The sequence below is a fragment of the Lactuca saligna genome, chromosome 1, assembly GCF_052625555.1.
Source record: "Lactuca saligna cultivar CGN05327 chromosome 1, ASM5262555v1, whole genome shotgun sequence".
Classification (NCBI taxonomy): domain Eukaryota; kingdom Viridiplantae; phylum Streptophyta; class Magnoliopsida; order Asterales; family Asteraceae; genus Lactuca; species Lactuca saligna.
In genome coordinates, this window is record NC_136417.1 from 77,371,038 (window position 1) to 77,389,381 (window position 18,344).

General features: G+C 36.9%; 1 non-coding gene across 1 annotated transcript; it reads right to left on the bottom strand.

Moving 5' to 3' along the window:
- Window positions 1–15,560: 15,560 nt before the first annotated feature.
- LOC145027902 (small nucleolar RNA R71) lies at window positions 15,561–15,667 on the bottom strand. The gene has a single exon (XR_013675664.1). It is a non-coding gene; the product is annotated as a small nucleolar RNA R71 (small nucleolar RNA).
- Between the last annotated feature and the right edge of the window lie 2,677 nt (window positions 15,668–18,344).

Genomic DNA, 18,344 nt, shown 5'->3' on the forward strand with positions numbered 1-18,344 from the left:
ACCATTTTTGAAGGTAGGTAAATCTTCACTCAAAAAATGATTGAATGTGACATTAACATTATCTTATATAGAGATTTTGGTCAATTTGTTTTTTAGATATTTATAGTAAGTTGAAAATTTGTGGAAAGTGACATAAACGTTATTCTGTAGTTTAGTCAGTTTGTTTTGTTTTATTTTATTTTTAATAAGTGAAAAGAAGAAGTAAATTCAAATTTATCTAACATAAAAAATTGGGTTAACTAAAAAAATTCTTTGTATTATTTTGTTATCGTATAAATCAAAGTTACGACTAATATGTTTTATTATATATATATATATATATATATATATATATATATATATATATATATATATATATATGTGTGTGTGTGTGTTTGTGTGTGTATGTGTTATAATCCGTGGAAACCACGGCTATTATGTTTAAAATTATAATATAGACAATTTTTTTTATTAAACATCAATATATATATATATATATATATATATATATATATATATATATATATATATATATATATATGGGAAAAGTGAATATAAGTTTAGGTACCCAAACGCACCATAATACGTCGTTTTATTTAGTATATTCATTATAATATTGTTAAACTACAACCATAACTTGATTTTCTTTCAAGATATTCAACATTTCACTATTATCATTCTCTTACATCACATCTTTTTGTCGAACACCTAATAGGCTATATATATTGTAGTTGAAAATGGAAATTATATAAGAGGAAGAGAAATGTGTAAATTATAAAAATCTTGGAATTAATAAAGTTAGAAATTAAATTATAAGAACATTGGATAATTAGAACGTATTATATCATATAAAACGACGTAGTATAGTGAGTTTGGGTACCTAAGCTTATATTCACTTTTCTATATATATATATACATATATATATATATATATATATATATATATATATATATATATATATATATATATATATATATATATATATATAAAACGTATTATCGATTGTAAATAACCATGAAAACATCCATATTACCAAAACGGCTACTAGATTATGTGTCATATATATATATATATATATATATATATATATATATATATATATATATATATATATATATATATATATTATATGATACATTTGAAACAGACAAAGTTTTGACGTATTTGTTTCTATTTGTTAATTTGGTGTTTGTAACATCCGTGTTTCTAGGTTAGACATTAATGATGATGTAATACTCTAGGTTAACCTTTGTAAACCGTTGTGAAATAATAAAAATGTATTATTTTGAGTGTTATGTGTTTTATGTTTAATTGTGTAACTTAAATTAATTCAGAACAAGAATAAGTGTAATAATAAAATATTAGATAAGCCCGATATCCATACATGAAGTTGTAGTGGTCGTTACGAGGATTTCGAAAATATAAAGAATGTCGCAATCCGAATTATAACGAAGAAGTTATGACATGTCGAAGTTTTGCGACAAAACCGGTACGACACTGTGTGACGTAAATCGTGAATTTATGTTAGAGCAATATTTAGCCTTAGTGATCTAAACGAAAGTCGTAGAATAAGTTAAACTGAGAGCGTGCATAAAAAGAACGTCTAAATCTGATTTCGCATGAATAAGTTATGATTTTTCTAAGTTTCGACTTAGCTGTATGCAGCCCAAAGTTCGAATATGAGATCGAGTAATTTCTAGCTGAAACAATCTAAACGAGAATCAAAGATCTCGTCGATAATAGTCCAACGGTGAAAAGACAGACGAAAACAGACATCAGATTAAGAAGTTATGAATTTGTAACGAAGTTTTTCTATCCCGGCCTATTAAAAATAATATAATAAAAATAAAGTGAAAATTAGTCGACGGAGTCTAAACGAGAGTTGTAGAGCATAATCTCACCTACGCGTGCATATAAAGAACGTTGAAAATGGAGCTCGTATGCGAAAGATATGAATTTCTAAAGTTCGGGGCACGAACTTCCACCTATGTCAGAGCTCACAACGTGAGCAGGTGATGGACGTCTTCCACGGCAAGTGGCCAGATGATGAACGCAATGACATATCGAGCTCACGACGTGAGCACTTGTGGCTCACGACGTGAGCATATAATTTCGGCCTCCTATGAATAGAAAGTGAGGCCAACTGTTTAGGGTTGCCAATTTCTTTCCTCTCACTCCATATTACCTTGATTTACGTGCAAGTTATACCCCCGAAGCCCTTGTATCATCCCGAGACCCGAAGCGAGTCCCAAAGCCCTGAAGATCCCGAGAAGAAAAGAGTTTCGAGCTGAAGCTCTGCACGCGAGAAGCCCGACATGTGAAGATATCACAGTTTCACCGAAGAATACCACTTTAAGAGTCGTAGTGTTGTCCGAGCATCGTCTTATCAGGTGAGTGAATAGTCTATTTCATAAACATGATTTAATACATGTATTGTTGAATGTATTAAGTATACGTTTAGAGTAAGTGTGTAGTTGCTTTCTTCTAATACATAAATACGAAGTATTCTCCATAAAATACGTGCTATGTGTTTACATATTATTTGTTAGTAAAATGAGTATTGATTGAATGTTGTATACATGTTTTAAAATGTATATATATATATATATATATATATATATATATATATATATATATATATATATATATATATATATACTTTTATCTACAAATATGTTAGGTAGAACATGGGTAGATAGTTGATGTGTGATTAAATAAAATGATGAGAGGAATCGATGTTGTTGTTGACTTAGTCATCTAGCGGAGTATTGATGACGACCACTGACTCTTTCTAGACAGTCCAGTGGAACACTGGCAGGCTCATAAAATGTAGGTGTTGTGAACGATGTGTTCACCGGTGTACTCTATCCCCCTCATGGTTGCCTTTAGGACATCTATTCTTGAGGAAACCCATTTGCAGTAATGCTCATCCCGATGAAAAATCCTAGACTAGGTCCCTTGTGATGGTTGTTGTTTTAGGGACGTAAAGTGAGGATAACGAAAATGGGTAATCGGGTTATTGTTGGATGGTGAAAATTAAATATACTTATTTATTGTGGGTTAAAAACCCTATATGCTCACCAGGCTCCCAAGCCTGGCCCACTCAGTTTTATTTGTATTACAGGTAGTGGCACGAGAGCATAAGTTGGACAACTTGTGAAGAAATTTTGTTTATAGGCTAGTAGTTGTATATAACTGTTGTAAGGCTTATAATGTGTCATTTATGCTTTTGGTCTGTATCAGAATATGACATCCCGAGTTTTGTTATATATGAAAATACATTTTTTTAAGGAATGCTTTGATAAATTTTATTTATCATATTTTGTTTTGGGAATAAATTTTGCAACTCTTTTAATCAAAGGATTACTATGAAAATTATATTTTTAAAAACATAAATTAAATCGGTCTTTTCTGGCCGTGAAAATGGGGATGTCATAGTGCTCCACATTAAATAGCCTTTCTTCCTCCTTGAATTCAATTGTTAAACAAACAATGTTCCTTCTCTTGTCTCCAATCCGAGCTTTTAGTTCTGGTTATGGGCGTAGGGTAGAACCAGTTATTTGAATGTCTATCGAATCTAGTGTTATGTATGATTAGCATACACAAGAGTTTGCAGGGTTAGTGGAAGTTCCATGAGTAAGCATAGGTTGTAGTAGGCCTAATTGAGGGATGATTAGCAATGAGAGAGAGAGAGAGAGTGTGTGTGTGTGTGTGTTTGTGTGTGTGTGTGTGAATGTAGGATGTATGTGTATCCTAGTTGTTGGGCTTTATAGTCGGGTGGTTTGTGATGATCTCTTGAAACAAATACAGTTAGGTGTGGAAGGTAGTATGGGCCCGTAGTACTAGAAGCATAGGACCTATATGCATATCAAGAAAGTCCCAAACCCCTAGGGTTGAGTAGTTTGAGATGAAATGGTAGTTCAGATTCTGAATCTTTTTTTAATGTTTTCTTGGTTTATTTTCAGTATGTCGATCACTAGAGGCTCAGGATCAGGAGCGGGTGGCCCGACGAGACCAAGATTAGCGGATGGTGACATTCGGGAGTTGATCACCACTCAGGTGACCATGGCTGTTTGGGAGGCAATCCCAAAGGTTTTTAGGTATATCAATACTGCTATGATTGAGTTGTTAGATGAGAGATACGTCGCTATGACTGAGGTTGTTGCTGTTGCAGCTACCGTATCTATTGTTGCTACGGGGGTTTATGGGAGAGGATTATTTCAGTACCGGAATTTCAGCAACACAAAACCCTAGAGTTTGACAAGGTCAAGTACTCGAATGTTGTTATTGTTGGATAAGGTGTCTAAGTCCATAACTTATTTGGTATATACTTGACCCGACCGGCATGGTCCATTTGGGTTGCATCTCATCCAAACTATTATGGATAATTTTATGAGAGTTATACACATATGTTTATTAATATATTATGAGTTATAATATATTAATATGAAGTTACGTTATTTAATTAGTTTTAGTCTTAAATTAATTATGAATTAATTTAGAGATTAAAAGGAAGACTAATTAGATTATGGGCTATTTTTTTTATATAGTGTGGGCTAATACTCATTTGTTAATGGGCTAGGCTTATGTGGAAGTCCATGGATGATCCATGGAGCTTTTAACCCATGGATCCTTGGAAAGGAAAAGACATGGGTTATTAGGGTTTCACCCTAACCATGCACACTATATAAGCATGCTTATGGAGCATGAAATGGAGCCTAAGAGGAAACTAGTGAACTAGTGTGTGTGTGCTTGTGTGCGGCCGATTTTATACAAGTGTGTATACTCTCTCAAAGTTTTCCAAGAGTTTATGGTGTTTTGTGATTCCATTTGAGGCATTCACACTATTGGTGCTTGACCCTCAAACTTCTTAGAACCAAACTCATCAAAAGGTATGTAATCTCTTCTAACTCTTTTATGTTGAAATGTTCCCCATGCCATGTTAGATAGGTTATAAACCTTGGAAAATTTATTATTTTGCATGTATTTAGACAAACATAGATCCAAGGTTTATTAGGGTTGCATGCACACTTAGGAAGTGTTAGATTGCTCAAAACCCAACAGTGGTATCAAAGCCTAGGCTTGCTTGTTTGATACTTGATGCAAAATAGTGAAAAAAGTCGAAATCGTTGCTGTCTGCATGGTGGACTCGCCGAGTCCATTGGGGGGACTCGACGAGTCCAAGGCAAACTTCAAGCTACTCGTCGAGTAAGTTCATGCACTCGACGAGTAGGATTGAAAGAGTAGGATTGAAAGAGTGCAGTTTTTCGAAAGAGTAGCATGAACTTACTCGACGAGTAGGATCGAAAGAGTGCAGTTTTTCGACTTTTGCTGCTGGAAATGGACTAGAAACGTTACCCTAAACTGTTTTGGTGTTATAAAACTTATTTTAGTTGGTGTAATGATTGTTCTAATCCATTTGCAATAGCATATATCAAAATTCCATGATTTTATGTGTTCATATAATTCTTGAATTTTTGATGATCATGTTCATGTTCTTATGAATGTAGAAAATGATAGGAATTATTTGCTGAATTGTTTAGGATTAATTCTTGATCATTTATGTGTTTTAATGGAGTCCATAATTTGTCCTCAAGTTATGGATTTCCAAAGGTCACTCTTATTTAACACACACTTAAAACACATAAGTTACATGAAAAATGAAGAGTCTTCATTTTTATGAACCTTTAATTCATAAGTTATGAAATGAAGAGTTTTGCAAAGTTACAAAACTTGCCCTCAAGTTTTGGAATTTGTAAAGTTTCACACACTTTAATAAACTTTAATTCCAACCCTTAGAGTGTTAATAGTTAAAATTCAACCCTTATACTATTTATAACATTAATGGTTAATTATTATATATATGTATAAGAATAAGTCGTTTTACCATTAGTAGGCCTCATTCACGAAGCCGGTCTATAAAGTGGGTATAAGGTTGTTGCCTATAAAATGGCGACTTAATGGGTGTATACTCTCACCCACCGCTTGCTTGATTGGTGGAGGGTCGTTAGCCGAACGGGTAGAACAATGACTTTAAATCCTCATTAAAAGTATAATGAATATTATAAAGTAACTAAACTCTTTTAATTCCCAATCTTAGTTATTTTAGGAAAAATGTGAACATGGTGCTAGTCCATGGAATTCACACTTTGTACCTTACCAAGTCATTGGTGGAGCGTGTGTGGTTAACCGGCACACTAACTAGGACTAGTAAGGATCACAAAGGGTGACTTAATGTTTGTCATAGATCAATGGAGTGTGTGTGGTTAACCGGCACATTGATTAGGTGATAATATTAAGGGTACCAAGTGAATTAGCATGGTTATTCACACCTTGTTTTGTGATCCTCGGCATCCCAGTCACAAAACTTGAAGGGCACAATCGAGATTGAAACATGCCATTGAAAAGTTCAATGAATCTCAAAAGAATCTAGGAATTTCAAATCCAATTAAACCTAATAAATCATTTCGTTTTCATGGTGGAAATTGGTGAATCGTCATTCACCTACCTTTCAAATATATTATTACTTAGATTACGGCATCCCTCTTCTAAGTGTAATATATTGTGATTGGATCCTAGCCTTAATATTACATTTGGGTGTCTTATTAAGGATCCTAAATATCTAATCTAAACTTACTATCTTCTTTCAGATGTCTTCCAACACTAATGCTTCAGGCTCTAACCCAACTGGTTCTTTCTCTCTCATGAATCTTTGTGGGAGGGTCATCTTTGATGGTTCCAACTTCATGGATTGGATTAGGAACATCAGGATGGTTACTCGTTATGAGGACAAGGAATATGTCCTCAATAAGGAGTTAAAAGAACTTGATGAGTCTACTGCTACTCCTGAGGAGATCGCTGAATTCAGGACTCATGAGAGAGACGCTACTAAGGTGGCATGTATCATGATGGCCACGATGACAGCCGAGCTCCAAAATTCATATGAAGATTTCTACCCTTTTGAGATGCACCAAGACCTGATGGAAAGGTACCATCAGAGTGCTCGTCAGGAGCGGTATGAAATAATCTCCTCCATAATAACTACCCGCATGAAGGATGGTGAATCCGTCACGGGCCACATGCAAAAGATGCAAAGGTATGTGGACCGTTTGCTGAAGCTGAATGTTAACATCCCTGAGGAGTTGGCAATTGACATCATTTTGCACTCCTTGCCTTCTTGTTATGATCATTTTCGAATGACATATCATATGAACAAGGAGGAAGTTACCCTCAGCAAGCTTCAAGGACTCTTAAAGACCGCAAAATCCGGTCTTAAGGGTAAGGCGGTTGTTATCTCTACTACTCCTACTCCAACATCTACCCCTGTTTTAGCTATTGGGCAAGGCAAAGGGAAGAAGAGGAAGCACCCTTCGAAGGGTACCAAGGGAAAGTCTCTTGAAGGCTCCTCATCAAAGACTAAGAACGGTTCTGTCACTCCTTCTACCATTCCCAAGGATGCTGAATGCTTTTATTGCCATGAAAAGGCACACTGGAAGCGAAACTGCCCTAAGTACTTGCAGGATCTAAAGGATGGGAAAGTGAAACCCACCCATGCAGGTATTTACACTATATTGTCTAATTACTCAACATATTCTAACTCTTGGGTGCTTGATACAGGATGTGGTATTCACATATGTTCTGATTTGCAGGTCCTAAGAAGAAGTGAGGATGTGGAGCACAGGAAGATAAACTTAATCATGGGGAATAGGAAGGCTTCACCTGTCCAAGATTGGAGTTTATACTTTGTTGCTTAATAATGGGTTAAAATTAGATTTGAATAAATGTGTGTACTCGTCTGAAATGGTGAGGAATATTATTTCTTTTCATGCTTTATACAAACAAGGTTTTACCTTTTCGTTTGATAATGAATGTGGTGGTATTAATGCTTTCTTTAATAATGTGTTTTATTTTAAAGCATTACCTTGTGATGGTGTGTATGAAATTGTGTCGATTGTAGACAACTTAGGAAATAATGTGTTGTATATTGATTCTTCTACTAGCCTAGATAAAGCATCATTGTGGCATTGTCGTCTTGGACATGTAAACAAGAAACGCATAGGCCAACTCCAAAAGAGTGGAGTCTTGGAATCATTTGACCTTAAATCGGATGATAATTGTGAATCTTGTCTACTTGGAAAGATGACAAAATCACCCTTCACTAGAACTTGTGAGAGGGGTGAGGGTGTGTTGGACCTAATACATACTGATGTATGTAGGCCATTCAAAACTGCCACAAGGGATGCTAATCGGTATTATGTGACTTTTATTAATGATTTTAGTAGATATGGGTATGTCTACTTAATCAAACATAAGTCAAAAACCTTTGAAAGGTTCAAGGAATTCAAACAGGAAGTAGAAAATCAATTGGGCAGGAACATTAAGATGCTTCAATCTGATCGAGGTGGTGAGTATCTTAGCACCGAGTTCCTTGACTATCTTAAGGAGTGTGGGATTGTCTCACAATTGACTCCTCCCAGGACACCACAGCTGAATGGTGTAGCTGAGAGGCGTAATCGAACTTTGTTGGACATGGTTCACTCTATGATGAGTCAAGTTTCGTTACCAATCTCTTTTTGGGGGTATGCCTTAGAGACTGCCACCCATTTCCTTAATCTAGTCCCTACAAAGAAGGTTACCAAAACACCTCATGAGATGTGGACTGGGAAGGTTCCCAATTTGGACCACATCAAAATTTGGGGTTGCGAAGCTTTCGTGAGGCGTGAAACTGATGATAAGCTTGAACCCCGAAGTGAAAGGTGTATTTTCATTGGCTATCCACAGAAATCCTTCGGTTACCTCTTCTACAGACCCAGTGAGAATTTGGTCTTTGTAGCACGAAGAGGGATCTTTCGCGAGAAAGAATTTATAACCCAAGGAGACAGTGGGAGGCAGATTGATCTTGAAGAAATTCAAGAATCAATTGGTGAAGGAACCTCAGACACTAGCAATCAACCTGATGAGGAAACTCCTGTTGATCCAGCTGACGAGTCTGTACCTCCGAGGCGTTCCACACGGGTTAGGAACACACCTTCGTTTTATTATGGTTTTCATATTACTACGGAAGGTGATACGTTCATCAGTGATAGTACACTGGTAAATTTGGATGAACCTAGCAGTGTTAAGGAAGCCATGGCAGGCCCGGAGTCTGCTAAATGGAAGGAGGCTATGGACAGCGAGATACAGTCCATGTATGACAATCAAGTTTGGAACTTGGTTGACAATGTACCAGGCCGTAAAACAATCGGGTGCAAATGGATCTTCAAGAAGAAGACAGACATGGAAGGAAAAGTGCATACTTATAAGGCTCAACTGGTTGCGAAGGGTTTTACTCAAACTCAAGGTATTGATTATGATGAAACCTTCTCGCCGGTAGCAAAGATTAAGTCTATTAGCGTTATGTTAGCCATTGCAGCATTTCATGATTATGAAATATGGCAAATGGATGTCAAAACTGCTTTCCTTAACGGAAAGTTGGCTGAGGATGTGTACATGAATCAGCCAGAGGGTTTTGTCAGTGCAGAGTACCCCAATAGAGTATGCAAGCGTGAGAAATCCATTTATGGATTAAAACAAGCATCTCGTAGCTGGAATCTTTGTTTTGATGAGAAGGTAAAAGAGTTTGGCTTCTCGAGAAGCAAAGATGAGTCTTGCGTGTATGTCAGAGCTAGTGGGAGTATAGTTAGCTTCTTGATACTGTATGTGGATGACATACTACTCATAGGAAATGACATCCCAACCTTGCAGGAGGTTAAGTCCTGGCTTGGGAAGTGCTTTGCTATGAAGGACCTAGGGGAGGCTACCTATATCCTAGGGATAAGGATATTAAGAGAAAGGAGTAGAAGACTAATTGGACTTAGTCAGAGTATCTACTTGGATAAGGTGTTGAAAAGGTTCAACATGGAGAATTCCAAGAAAGGAGATTTACCGATCCAAAGCAATACCAAACTGAGTAAGACTCAGAGTTCGAGTACAGAGGCAGAGATAGCTGAGATGAGCCAATTACCGTATGCTTCCGCAGTTGGCTTGATCATGTATGCTATGACTTGTACCCATCCTGATGTGGCATTTACTTTGAGCATGGTCAGCAGGTATCAGGGGAACCCTGGCAAGGCTCATTGGACAGCGGTAAAGAACATTCTCAAGTACCTGCGGAGGACTAAGGATTGGGTCCTTATCCTTGGTGGCAGTGATGACTTGAGAGTATTAGGGTATAGTGATGCTAGTTTTCAGACTGATAGGGATAATTTCCGCTCTCAGTCAGGCTGGATCTTTACCTTAAATGGAGCGGCAATCTCTTGGAAGAGTTCCAAACAGGAGACGGTGGCTGATTCGACTTGTGAATCAGAGTATATAGCAGCGAGTGAAGCAGCGAAGGAGGCGATATGGCTAAAGAACTTCATCGGAGACCTTGGAGTTGTACCAGCTATTAAGGAACCTATAGAGATTTTCTGTGATAACAATAGTGCGGTTACCTTAGCCAAGGAACCAAGAGATCATGGCAGATCTCGACACATTGACAGAAAATATCACTTCATAAGACAAAATATTGAAGAAGGACTCCTTGTGACAAGGAGGATATCGTCGGATGAGAATCCTGCAGATCCCCTTACGAAGGGACTGACGAGGGTTAAGCATTTTCAGCATGCGAGACGCATCGGGCTGAGGGACGATATTAGTTTTGCAGATTAGATAGTTTTCCTGAAACTTGTAAAATGTAATCGACGCTTGATGATGAATAAAATTTATGATTTATTTATGATTAAAGTGTTACTATCATTGTCAATTATTTACTATTGTTTCAGTTTTGCATGTTTTGACTTCCAGAATAATTAATTATTCAAACCTCCACAATCGATCATACGTCGGAAGTAGGTATGAATCAAGATTGTCATGAATTGGGTTTGTAGATGCCTTAAAGGTGTTTAGACATGGCAATGGTTGCTGCAACATTCATGAGTACTCATAAGTTATGAGTATTGGTATAAACCCACGCTCACTTGTATCACTTCATGGAATTTATCTCGAGTGATCGTGAGACGATAACATCATATAAATCTTTAAACCTAGAGATATGAGTTGTTACCTATGAGTTGGTTGTGCATTGATTATACGTAAACGCATCAGTAACTTGATGTTATAAAACGTGCCTTTGTGTACAATTCAATAAGTAGTAGAACAAGCATATCAGTCGAAGTTTATCTGTTCCTTCTAGAAATAGAAGTGATATCTGGGCCCCTCGATGATTTTGTGTTGACCCATGTAACAGGCCTGGTCAGAACTAAACCGATGTGTTTAGTGAAGTTCTTCGTCAAACAAATCAGAAAAACGAGAAACAACTGCTAGACAATAAGCAAGACATAGTTCCATGTGTTTGTCCGGCTGATATCATGAGAACGGAGGATTATGTGATCACTTATCTAAAATGGCGCTTCATAGTTCGACAGAGTCTTCATAGTTCAAGGGTGTTTTCGAGAGCTGTGATTGCTGGTTGGTTCCTGAAGTTATAGGCAAATACAGTTATTAGACTTATCCAAGTGGGAGTCTGTTGGATAAGGTGTCTAAGTCCATAACTTATTTGGTATATACATGACCCGACCGGCATGGTCCATTTGGGTTGCATCTCATCCAAACTATTATGGATAATTTTATGAGAGTTATACACATATGTTTATTAATATATTATGAGTTATAATATATTAATATGAAGTTACGTTATTTAATTAGTTTTAGTCTTAAATTAATTATGAATTAATTTAGAGATTAAAAGGAAGACTAATTAGATTATGGGCTATTTTTTTATATAGTGTGGGCTAATACTCATTTGTTAATGGGCTAGGCTTATGTGGAAGTCCATGGATGATCCATGGAGCTTTTAACCCATGGATCCTTGGAAAGGAAAAGACATGGGTTATTAGGGTTTCACCCTAACCATGCACACTATATAAGCATGCTTATGGAGCATGAAATGGAGCCTAAGAGGAAACTAGTGAACTAGTGTGTGTGTGTGTGTGTTCTTGTGTGTGGCCGATTTTATACAAGTGTGTATACTCTCTCAAAGTTTTCCAAGAGTTTGTGGTGTTTTGTGATTCCATTTGAGGCATTCACACTATTGGTGCTTGGCCCTCAAACTCCTTAGAACCAAACTCATCAAAAGGTATGTAATCTCTTCTAACTCTTTTTTGTTGAAATGTTCCCCATGCCATGTTAGATAGGTTATAAACCTTGGAAAATTTATTATTTTGCATGTATTTAGACAAACATAGATCCAAGGTTTATTAGGGTTGCATGCACACTTAGGAAGTGTTAGATTGCTCAAAACCCAACAGTTATGATATGGTTATTTGATATGGAGGGCTGTTTCTTTGCTTCTTCGTTTCGAAAGACCAGAAGGTCAAGTGCACCTTAAACCTTCTTTGTTTTGGGGCAAAGGACTGGTGGAAGCTAGTAACCAGTGCTTATTCTTCTGTTGAGAAGGTCGCGATGACTTGGGAGCAGTTTTCAGAGCTATTCCATACTGAGTATGTGCTACTGGTGGAGAGGGAGATATTAGCCCAATAGTATCTGTCACTGAAGCAGACGACAGAGTCGGTGACGGAGATCACCAAGAAATTCATAGAGAGATCCCTTTTCTGCCTCGAGTATGCTGCTTCAGAGTAGGTTTAGATGTCCTGTTACTTGAGCATTCTCAAGAGGGAGATTAGGGAGTTTGTGTATACCCAGCGATACAACTCTCTCTCAGAGTTGTAGTCTTTCGCTCGGAGGATAGATATCAAGATTGAGGCTCGGAAAAGGGAGGTGAGGCAGGCTCCAGGTTAGACATAGCCAACAACAAAGTGGTTCAAGTCCGTTGATTCATGATCTGGAGGTTAGAGGGGCCAGTTCATGAAGGTACATAAGGGCACTTGTTAATCAGCTACTGGGTGCCATAATTATGATAGGTAAGGCTATATTGCTATGGATTGTCGTCACCAGGTCCCTTTTCCGAGCACCAGGATTTGTTACCACTGTGACTAGGTTGGCCATGTGAAGGCCAACTATCCCTTTTTCGTTGCAAGACCAGTAAAGGCTCTAGTACCAGATACTTTGAAGATTACAGATGGACACCGGGGTAGAGTTGAGGTCTTGAAGGCCAGGGGTCATGTTTTTCAGCTCACAACAGAGGAGGCCAAGGCGGCTCCTGACGTCATTACTGGTATGCTCTCATTTATTATTATGTCAAGTTATTTCCTTATATGCTTATGATTGTATTTTTGCTAGGTACCTTCTTAATGAACTCTGTGTTTGCTCTTGTGCTATTTGACTTGGGTGTGAGTCAGTGGTACGTGTCCTAGTCCTTTAGTAGGGATTTTGTTATGAATGTTGAGGAGCTGGAGTGACCGTTGCGAGTCTATGTCGCCAACGAGCATGGGATTGTAGCCTCGATTGTTTTTCAGGACTATACTTTAGAGATATTCGAGGTGTCTTACCCGATTGACTTTATTCCCATCCATATGGGAGATGTGTGTGTCATACTAGGATAGAATAGTTGAGCAGGTTTGGATCTATGACCGATTATGAAAGTTAGGGGGTGATAGTTGATATTGCCATATTTATACGTATTTTTAGGCAATATTTAAATACATTTTTATATATATTTTGGTTATTTTCATAGAATAATGGTACCTATAAGGTTAAATTTTATTTTGCAGCCAAAAAGAAGACGTTTTGAAGAAAAAGGACTAAAGCGTTAAAGAATGGAACTTTGGAGGTTGAAGGCTTGAAAGACAAGAAAATCAGAAAAATGTGTATTCACGAGGTGAGAGTTAGAAGATTCACGAGGTAAGTATATCCATCTAGAATATAAACATTGCGGATCAGGAATCCGTGTTGTATACAAATATTTACGTATTCACGAGGTGAATCTTGAAAATTCACGAGGTGAATCGGGCAAAATTCACAACTATATATATATATATATATATATATATATATATATATATATATATATATATATATATATATATATATATCCTTGATACAAATCTGCATGAATTTGAATGCCTAATAATTCAGTGAACACTAGTTTATTAGAGCTAAGATCAAACCAATCTTAGTTAAGAAACTAAATATTAAAATTAAACTGTGCTAGAGAATTCATGATTATGACCATAATGTGTGTTTATCAAATCAATCTTACATAGTTCCAATTTCATATAATAATTGATTTTGTGTTAACTATTGTGTGACCATACATAGAATTTCATGAATTGATTAATGACTAGTAGATTTAGAACTAAATTGCTAATACATTATTAATTGGTAACCAACAGTACTAGTCATAACTAATGTATCACCATTGAGTGAAAGTGGATTCGAACTAACAGAAGTGTTTTGTATATTGATTGAGGTTGTGTTAAAGAATTAAGTTCATATAAACTTGCAAAATTAGATAAAACCCTGCTCTTTGTTAATAATTAGGTTAGTTTAGTAGTAGAAAAATAAATTAGTCAAAACCGTTCCCTGTGATCGACACCCGACTTACCTAAACTATTCTACAATTTGACTAGGTACACTGTCAAGGTGCAATTTAGTTAGTTGAGTTAGTTAGGTTATAAATATAAAATTAGGTGTAGCTTATTGCACGCATCATGTTTTTAGCGTCGTTGCCGGGAAACGGCTTATTTGATTGTTTATTTATTTGCTTTAGACTGATCGATCCTTTTTGTGGGGTAATAACCTGCAAAAAGTTACTTTTCCAGCTTTAGTTTTTGTTCTAGTTCCCGATTCACGATGTGAGCCTTAAGCTCACAACGTGAATTCAGTAGTTCTTGTTTTCTTTGTTTTCCTTTTATTTTAGTTTGTGTTTCTTAGTTCAGTTTTATGTTTTTATTTTTTGTTTTATTTAAGGAGTTCATGACCAGAGGCTCTAACACACTTTTGGTACCACCACTTGAAGATCCAGAATCCGCCCTTCACAAAAAGAAGGATAAGAACGTGAAAGAAGATCAAACACCAAAGAAGACACCTTTACAAGAATTCAAGTCAGTGTTCTCAAAGAAGTCGGGGAAGAAAACGGAGGAGTCGAGTTCATCTTCAAAGAACAAGAGCAAGGTTGAAAACTTAGATCAAATACCTATCCAAACTGAATCTGAATACGATACCGAGCCTGAATTTGAATTACATACAAGTGAACCCAAGAACAAGCCAAGGAATGAGATGGCTAATATTGAAGAAATGTCTACGGGAGCTTACAAAAAAAAGAATTTGAGATGATGTTGGTCCAGGCTTAGTACAACCTGCCATTCCTGCCACTGCCACATTCGAGCTGAAAGGACATATCCTTTCTGCACTGATAGATATCCCATTCTATGGAAAAGATCATGAGGATGCATTTAAGCAGTTGGATGAAGTCAACGACATTGTTGATTAGTTTAATGTCGCGAATGTTAATAGAGATACCGTCTTGCTAAGGATGCTTCCTATTACTTTTAAAGGAGCTGCTAAGGATTGGTTAAAATCACTTCGACTTGGAACAATCACTACTTGGGCTCAAATGCATGAGCAGTTTCTAGACCAATTCTGTCCACCATCCAAGATAGCTAAACTCAAGAAGGTAATAGCTAATTTTGAGCAAAACCTGGGGGAGTCACTTTACGAAGCATGGGAGCGTTACAAAGGGTTGTTAAGGAATTGTCCTCAACATGACCTTAACATTCAACAAGAAGTGTCCATATTCTATGATGGGGTCAATGTTATGACAAGACAACTCCTTGATTCTCAAGGACCACTTACAAAGAAAAATACGGGCGAAGTTAAGGAATTATTTGAAGAATTTGCAAAACATTCTCGTGAATACCACAATCCAAGGAATGAAAGCGTGAAAGGAGTTGGGAGTGCACATTCTGACGAAATGGTTGCTATGATGGCAATGTTAAATACTATGGACCGTAGATTGACCCAAATGGACCAATTCATGTAATTAGAGTTGCTTGTGAACGATGTAATGGTCCACACTTGACTAAAGATTGCCATTTGGATGAGTATGGGAACAAGAAGGCTCAAGTTTGCTACTCGAGTGGGGACAAGTATGATGAAGATTGGAGAAAACCAAAGAAAAAGTGGCTATCATACGATGAATACAAGAAGCAAAAGGAAGAGAAATATAAGCAAACAGGCCGAGGCTTCTACCAAAAAGAGCAGCCACCAACCGAGAAGAAAGTAGACTTAGAACACATGTTGACCCAATTCTTGGAAGCAATGTAGTGCTAAAGGAACACGTGAATATGATGAAAGAACAACACAAAATGATGATTGACCAGCAAGCTTCATTAAGAAATCATCAAGCATCGATTCATAGTTTAGAAGTCCAAGTTGGTCAACTCACTACTTTGATTAATAACAAATTATCTTCACAACTTCCCGAAAAGAAAGCTCAACATCATGTTATGGCTATTGATACTAAAGAAGAGGAAATATCTGAGTTCTTGGAGGCACTAGAAGTGGAACCAAAGTAGCCCGATCCAGATCCAAAGAAGTCGAAGCTCAAAAATGAAGACATTGTTGAAACACCAGACTTACGTCGTGAGTCCGCTATGCTCACGTCGTGGGCTCGATCTGAACAGAAAAAGTTAGAATCCGTTCCTGCTAATCGACCGCCTTTACCATTCCCGTCTCGAGCTAATCTCAGTGTACTGGAAAGGGAACATCTAGAGTTTATTCAGCTAATAAAGGGTATTCCAGTTAATACCCCTTTTATCGATTCGCTTTCGAAAATTCCAGCATATGCGAAGCTCCTACAAGATCTTGTAGACACCCGTCAGGAGTTGAAGAATAATTCTAAGGTCATTCTTAGTGAACAAAGCTCAAGAGCTGTACTGGGAGAGTTGCCTAAGAAGATGGGAGATCCTGGACGCCTCACTCTTCCATGTGAGTTTGGGAATAATATGAAGATTTATGCTTTAGCCAATTCTGGGGCTAGCATAAATTTAATGCCTTTTTCATTTTATCAAAAGTTGAACATTCAGATAATGAAGGCTACAAAGATGACTATTCACATGGCAAACCGTTCAGTGACGCACCCAAGGGGCATTGTGGAAGATATTTTCGTAAAAATTGGGAAATTTGTTTTTCCAATAGATTTTGTGGTTTTAGATATGAAAGAAGACCCCGATGTTTTGATTATTCTTGGTCACCCGTTACTAAATAATGTTGGGGCTTTGGTTGATATACGTGAATCCAAGCTCACTTTGAGAGTTGGAGATGAGAAGGAAATTTTTGGAATAAAAGATGGTTTCCAAGGGAGTGATGTTCAAGAAGGGGTTTTCAATATAGACGAAAATAATGAACTTGAGGAATTAGAAAAGCTCATGGAGGAAGAAATCAAAACAATTCAACAAGTCCAACAAACAAAATTGAGAGCATCCGTCCCGTTCTTCATTGAAGTTATTACCTACTCAAAACCAACAACTTTTATGAGTGAGGAAAGCGATGATTTGTCGAGTAATGAAGATGAGGCAATTTCCAAGGAGACGAGTCCAGTATTAAAGGAAGAAAAGACTCCTATGGAGCTTAATAATAATAATGAAAAATTAAAGACTAAAGGGATTAAACGCAAGCTCGACATAGATGAAGTAAAAACTAAAAAAGAAAATTCAAAGAAGGCGTACATTAGACGAGTTCAGGCGTATAAGAGGCGATGGAAAGAACAGAAGGAGCAGATGGTGGACTCCTCTGATAGCTCAATGTAAGGAGGCATGGAGTCCGGCTTACGACTCCTTCAAAAAGAAGCGCTTCTCGGGAGGCAACTCAAGTTTGGTTTGAATTTTCTTTCCTTTATGTCTTTAATTTATTTTTTGCATATTTAGTTTTTTTTAGATATTCAATCATCTAATCATCTAAATTAACTGGTAAAAGTTGAGTGTGGGGTTCCTAAATTAAGTAGCAATTAAAAAGAATTGTCAATTAGGCTTGATTTTTTTTTCAGACATAACTCACGAGGTGAGTTCGAGAATATTCACCTCGTGAGCCAAAAAAACATACGGTGTGGGACATTTTAAACAATTGAATATGTAAGCCCATTATTGTGTAATTAAATGGCCCCACCACGTTAGCCCACAAACACTCACGATGTGAGTTCGTAAGTATTCACGTCGTGAATCCAGAAAGAACACGAGACCACAACTTAAACAATTCAAAATCCTTTTTGACCAAACCACTTTCACAACCTCATGAAGTGAAGATTGTTCTTTGGTCCCCCCACCCGATTTTGGCCTAGATTTACTTAATTTAATCCTTTTTCTTACGTAATCTTCTTCACAAAGGTAAATATATCTTATTTCTTTTGGTTAATTTTCACAAATTTGTTGATTTAAGGGCTAGGTTATTT